Source organism: Lolium perenne, chromosome 7 (assembly GCF_019359855.2).
Source record: "Lolium perenne isolate Kyuss_39 chromosome 7, Kyuss_2.0, whole genome shotgun sequence".
Lineage (NCBI taxonomy): Eukaryota > Viridiplantae > Streptophyta > Magnoliopsida > Poales > Poaceae > Lolium > Lolium perenne.
This window is the reverse complement of record NC_067250.2, coordinates 162,664,108-162,671,668: the sequence shown is the minus strand read 5'-3', so window position 1 is coordinate 162,671,668 and position 7,561 is coordinate 162,664,108.

The window sequence follows — 7,561 nt, the reverse complement described above, 5'->3', positions numbered from 1 at the left end:
ATATTCATTGTTTATGGTCTTACCTATAAGTTGTATACACATGTCGCTGTCCGGAACCGATGGCCCCGAAGTGACAGAAATCGGGACAACCGGAGGGAATGGTAGTGATGTGAGGATCACATGTGTTCACGGAATGTTAATGCTTTGCTCCGGTACTCTATTAAAAGGAGTACCTTAATATCCAGTAGTTTCCCTTGAGGCCCGGCTGCCACCGGCTGGTAGGACAAAAGATGTTGTGCAAGTTTCTCATTGCGAGCACGCACGACTATATATGGAACACATGCCTATTGATTGCTTTGTACTTGGACACCGTTTTATTATTATCTGCAAATGCCCTGCTATGATTATTACATGAGTTTCTCTCATCCATGTAACGCCCGTCATCCGTCCCCGTGCCTACAGTATTTTAATCCTGCTGTTTACTAAAATCACTACTGCTGTCTCTGTTACTCTGCTGCTGTTATTTCACTATCACATCGCTATAAAACTGTTACTACTGATAAACTCTTACGAGCAAGTCTGTTTCCAGGTGCAGCTGAATTGACAACTCCGCTGTTAAGGCTTCCAAATGTTCTTTGTCTCCCCTTGTGTCGAATCAATAAATTGGGTTTTACTTCCCTCGAAGACTATTGCGATCCCCTATACTTGTGGGTCATCAAGCAGCAATACCATGTCTTTTATAAAGTACAGCCTTGAGATATTTACTGTTTGATGAAAAGAATGGTCTAGGTTGATGGCTATGAGAGGATGCATCTGAAGAAAGATCAGAACTTTTTGTGGGCCTCTCTTCTGATGAAGATTGCTTCATCACAACTGCATTCTGATAATAATGCAAAAAGAGTTAAACGATGAACTATGCAAACATGTATTAAGCATTGTCGATATGAGATAGTCACAAGTACTAAGCACAGACTTACATTATATCGTTGCATAGGCTCACCCCGGAACCTTTTTTGCGCTCTATCTTCTACTAAGGACTTCTTCATTACAACTGCATTCTAGTAATATTGCAAACATAGTTACAACAGTGAACTATTCAAACATTTATTATGCAATGTAGATATAAGATAATAACAAGTTGCATAAATAAGACAATGTATGGAACTTGTACTAAGCAGACTTACGTCATAATGTTGCACAGGGTCGCTTTGGCGAGTATCTTCTAATGATGACTGCTTCACTAAAACTGCATTCTGGTAATATTGCAAACATAGTTACAACAATTAACTATTTAAAAATGTATTACACAATGTAGAGATCAGATAACAGCATGTAGCAGAAATAAGCACAAGATAAGATAAGATGCATGTACTAAGCACATACTGGCTCGCTGCAGGTCCTTCTCTTGTGTGCACTAGTCGTGGTCGACATGCCTGTCATTTTAGGTTCAGCCATCAAGTGAAATGCTAATCCTCCTGCTCCATTGTCCTTAATCTGTGTTTAGATATCACATTTAAGACCAAGTCAGCTGGTTTCAAATAACAAAAAACTTGAGCTGCCAAATGAATAAGCCAATATTTACCAGATATCAGATTAAAACCAACTAGATGTTGCTTTGCATGAGATACGAATTTCAGACATTCAGATTTAGAGTAGGGTAATGCCAAGGTTTTCCACATAAAGTAAACTGGCATTAAGAATGACCAAATGTCAGGTTCAAATCACCTTCGCAGTTGCTCCAAGACAAGCATATCAAATAGGCAGAAACATAGTAAAGCATGGATGGCATTGCTATGGCAGGGTTCCAAGTGTTAATCTCTTGCATAAGGAACAATGCATATAGGTTATAGATAATAACGGAAGTAAACTGCCAGAGTTACCAACCAAGAACTCAGATTCAAACCTTCCCTAGCGTCCCCGCTGTTAATGTTGGATCTTCTAATAAGTGGTTCGCATGATCAATCCCTAGGAAAAATAACATTGACAAGTTAGTGAACGATAATACAAAGACAAGACATGCACGCAGCAATAACTATACAAGGTGTGCGACAGGAGCATTCGTGGAAAAAAATAGCTATAAGCTAAAGACGAGGTATAAGAGCAAGCAGATTGGAAATGCACATAGCATGATTATAAAAGCAGTGTGAGAATAGCAGGCACGGGAAAACAGCTAGCGGCTAGCGGTGAGCTAATGACGTGGTATAAGAACAACCAGATTGGAAATGCCCATAGCATGACTATAAAAGGAATAGCATGCAGTACAAAAACAGTTGGCAGCAAATGAATGGGTATAAGGCTATAAATATGTGGATGCACACAGGTGTCAGTAGAATGTACAGGATGGTAGCGACCGGATAATGCTTTTGTACTGTACAATATTTAAACGAACTTCATGCGAAGTAACACATCAAGAAAGTTAATGGCATATGAGATCTGCAAATAACTACACAAAACATGGCTAAAGAAACACCGCGATCTAATTGGCCAGCGTACTAACCAAGCTGCGGCGGGGTGGACGGGGGCGGCAACTTGCATTCCAGTGGTGGCGAACGCGGGAGACGATGAGTCGACCCTGTTTCAGTAGAAGTACGCGTTAGTGAAGCAGATCTGGTTGGCTGGCAAGGGATTCAGTGAAGTTGATACAGCCGCTGCGCCGAGGTAGTCGGTGGAATAGATCGGCTTCTGTGGAGGGGGGGCCGCGGTGAAGTAGACCCGGTTCCGTTCGAGAGGATCTGGTGCGTCGACAGGAAAGGCGTTGATTGCTACACTGTGGATGAGGTCGGCGGTGAAGCAAATCCGTCGGTGGCGAGGTCGGTGGCGAGGTCGGCGGTGAAGCAGATCCTTCGGTGGTGAGGGCGGCGGGGGAGCGGATCAGGTGGGTGGACAGCCAACACGATCAAGGCTACGCTATGGAGGAGTATGCCGGCGGCGAAGCAGATCTAGTACTGTAGAGAGTCAGAGCTTTGGCGTGTGAGAGTATTTTTGAGCTAATGGGGCGAATGGTTGGTGGGTGGGTGTGGGCCTGTGGGGAGGGTTCGGGATCTAGGCAAGATATTTCATTGTTACCGAAAGAGCCCTCCATGGTCGGTGGGTTGTAGCTTCCGGACCAAGGTTAAAAGGGTAAAACTGGTCACGGGATTTTCGAATGGATGCGGCGGTATGATTTGGTGCGCGGCCGAAATTTTTAGTTTCAAGCTACGAGCAGAACGACAAAAATAATGTTCTTCCCCAGGGAGCTCTCATTTCTTCCTCTTCTCTGTCTCTCTCGAGTCTCTCCCACTCCCCCGGCTCCTCTCCCCCTTCTCTCCGGCGGCCTCGCCGGCCGGGGACGAGGCCGACTTCTCTCTGTATATCGCACACCCTCCGAACTAAATTAATTGATTCAACTATCCTTAGACGTGTATGTATCTAGATTAAAAACATGTGTGGATACACCCATATTTAGATAAGCAAAGTTGAGTCAGCTAATTTGGATCCGAGGGAGTTAGTGTTGTTGTAAGCTTAGATCCAGTGTTTCCCATGAGCAGAATGGCGCAATGGAGTCGGGGATCTCGTCATCGGCTTCAGATCTGGACTATGGTGAATCTGGCGGATCAGATCTGGCGGATCTTGCCGGCCAAACCCCGATCTGGTGCCATAAAGATGATGGCGCTAATGGTGAGGCTTGCTTTGGTCCGTGCTTCAGATCTGGCCAATGGGGAAGTCAAGCTGCTAACGTTCACAAGCTCGGGGCATACGACGGCGTCATCCGTCTTGCCCGTGAACATCTTAGCCTTTCAGCGGCCCTTCTCAGAGCCAATATGCCGTTGCTGAGGCCCTTCTTCTCCTTCGTCCTGGCGACTACCGGCGACACCATCCCAAGTGGTGCGTCCCCGGCGACGGAGTTGCTGGAAAGGATGCGGAGCAGAGATCTGATGTGCGGTCCAGAAGGACTCGATTGATTTTCTTCTATATGTTTTGGGGTCCTTTTTGTAAAGTTGCAGGTCCTATTAGTTGTTGTCTAGTTCTTTTGGACCTCTATGTAATTTTTTGGACTAGTTTCCATTTGCACCGATAAACTTGAATTTTGACAAGTTCACGGGGAAAAAAATTCCTTTGCACATATGGACTATCATGTATGAACATTCTTGAGATTTAAACTATATGTAATGGCCAGCACTTGCGCAAGGGGCTTGTCTAGTGCGCACTAGTGTCCATTAGCACCGATAAATTTGAATCTTGACAAGTTCTTGTGAACGGATCGTAGCGAACAAGAGGGGGGGTGAATGGCGCTACGGCAAGTTTTAGTCTTATCAAGTTTTATGCAACGGAAGGTAAAGGTGTGACTTTTAGCAATGGGGTGATCCTACAATGAAGCAAGAGCATGTGCAACAAGTAAATGAATCAACAAGATAATGAGAGTAAGGAGCGAGACAACCGGGGGGCACGAGGTGAGTCGAGGTTTGTTTCCCGCAGTTCCTTCCACTAAAGGAAGTACGTCTGCGTTGAGGAGGTGCTAGTCTCACACAAGAGACTAGGCGGCCACACCACGAAGGAAGACCTCACCCTCTTCCTCGAGAGAGCTCGACGGAGGTGCTCTCCCTCTTCCACTAAGGCACCGGTCGAGGCGGTGATTCCTTCACAAGGTTGGGGCGAGCTCCACACACACAAGGATGCTCCCAACACCCTATGGATCTAGTACATCACCAAGCTAGACTCCATAGCTGCACATCTCCAATGCTCCACCATAGGAACCCATCACCAATGCTCCACCATAGGAACTCTTCCAATGATCCACCAAGAAACTCTCCAAGGCTCCACCAAAGGAACTCTCCAATGCTCCACCAAAGGAACTCCTCTCCAAGATCCACCAAAGGAACCCTACCACCAAGATCCACTAAGGAATAGCTAGTATTTGTGAAATCTCTCTTGGTAGAACTATAGATCGGGGTCTCCTCCACCTATCCTCAAAGTTTGGGCAAGATTGGTTGGAGGGGGAAGGAGATCCTGAAGGATTAAGCTCAGCAACAATGGAGGAGAGAGAAGGGGAAGAGATAAAATCGTGTTGGGGAAGAAGAGGCCCTTAAATAGGCTCCTCCAAATCCAATCGTTATGTCCAGATTTGGCCTAAGCGGTACTACCGCTTTGGGGTAAGCGGTACTACCGCTCTGAGTTCAAATTCGATCCAGATCTGGTCAAAGGACACAGAGCGGTACTACCGCCCGCGGTACCGCTCGAGGTACCGCAATAGGGTCCAGACCTTACTGGATCCAGAGCGGTACCAGGGCGGTACCGGAGCGGTACGACCGTAACGCGTTACGGTACCTCAAGCGGTACCGTGAGCGGTACTACCGCTCATGAGCGGTACTACCGCTCCAGGTACTGCAGGGGTACCGCAGCGTGTTTCTGGAGGGCGAATCAGCACAGACTCAGAGCGGTACCGACAGCGGTACCTATAGGGGTAGCGGTACTACCGCTACAGGTACCGGTAGTACCGGCCTGGCTAAATCTGGTTTTCTTCCCTTTTTCTCTCCAACTTTGTTACCTCGCTAAACACACACAAAAGCAGAAAACCTATCAACTACGCTTCAGTCTTCCAGTCTTGACGCGTCCGGCGAGGTCACCGTGTACTTGCAAATCTAACAATGATACTCAAGGCACACGGTGAGATTACTCAAGTGTTGTCATCAAACACACAAAACTTGGGGTGTGAATTTTGCTCTTACAATCTTCCCCTTTTTGGTGTTTGATGACAACACAAGAGTTGACAATAACAAATGATATTATGATGAGAACATTAGATTTGCAAAAACTCGACGGAGCTTGTGCATATCATGAATATGTATTTGAATACAAATACACATGTTATAGAGACATCACTCCCCCTAGTTTTTACAAACCAAGCACATATGCAACATAGATAGATGACATGTTCAAGAGGCATATGCACAATATGGAGGCAACATAAGATCATATACGGAGATTTGGGTGAAGTTATCATACCATAGCCTTGAGAATACCCGAACTCACAATAGGATGCCTCCATAGGGTTGTTGATGTAGCCATAAGACAAGATAAGCAACTAGAACCAAACGGCTACAAACAACAAAGGTCTCCATCCACCTAGGAACTTCTCCCCCTTTGGCATCGGAACACCAAAAAGGAGGGTAGCGAAACTAGAGAGACGGAGAAAAAGAACATACAACCAAGCTTGCAAAAATCACGAGAAAACAAGCTTGATGGAGGTTCTCAAAAACAAGAAGAAGAAAGCAAAGAAGAAAGACAAAACAAGGTCACGAAGAACCGAAAAACCTCAAAGAGGGGGTGTTGGTGGCCGAAGCCACAGTGTAAGAGTATAGTAGTTGTGAGGTCGCGTAGATGTATCTAGGACTCGCGGACTACAACTCAACATGAAGCTCATAAGTCACTTAATTGACAAATAGCAAATGTTTTGGCTTTCTTTATGCATCATGGGGGGAGTGATAGCTCAATGGATTTAAACCGCACTCCCCCTATGTCCATGCGTGCCTTTCATCTAGATATGACGGTAAGATTGGTATGTGCGCACGATGGTCAAGCAAAGTTCGACGGATCAATGATATTTAGCTCATGCCTCAACTCAATAAAGCGCTTCTCATCCAAGGGCTTCGTGAAGATGTCCGCCAATTGCTCCTTGGTGCCAATATAGGATAGTACAATATCTCCGCGAGCAATGTGGTCCTGAATGAAGTGGTTCCGTATCTCGATGTGCTTCGTCTTGCCATGAAGAACCGGATTATAGGCGATCTTGATTGCGCTCTCGTTGTCACACAAAAGAGGCACCTTGCTATACTCAAGACCATAATCCCGCAAGGTTTGCCTCATCCATAAGATTTGAGCACAACTACTTGCCGCGGCAATGTACTCGGCTTCCACGGTGGAGACGGAGACACAATTTTGCTTCTCCGAGGACCAACACACCAAAGATCTTCCAAGAAAGTGACATGCTCCGGAGGTAGACTTCCTATCAATCTTGTCGCCCGCCCAATCGCAGTCGGTGAAACCAACCAATGCAAAGTCCGTGTCCCTTGGGTACCATAGTCCGAAGTGTGGGGTATCAACTAAATATCGAAAGATCCTCTTGACCGCCACAAGGTGGCTTTCCTTCGGACTTGCTTGAAATCGTGCACACATACCAACGCTCAACATTATATTCGGGCGAGAGGCACAGAGGTAGAGAAGCGAACCTATCATCGAACGGTAGAGCTTGGTATCCACCACCTTGCCGCCCTCGTCAAGAGTGAGTTGACACTTGAGTTGCATCGGAGTTCCGATCCCCTTGGCGTGCTTCATATCAAAGCGCTTGAGCATGTCTTGGAGGTACTTTGCTTGATTGATGAAGGTGCCTTGTCGCATTTGCTTGATCTCGAACCCAAGAAAGTACTTGAGTTCACCCATCATTGACATCTTAAACCTATTTGTCATCAACATAGCAAACTCATCGTTGAATTTTGTGTTAGTAGAGCCAAATATGATGTCATCTACATAGAGTTGGCATACGAAAAGCTCCCCATTGACCTTCTTAGTAAAAAGAGTGGGATCGATTTTCCCCACTTGGAAACCACGGTCTTCAAGCAACTCCTTGAGATGCTCATACCAAGCT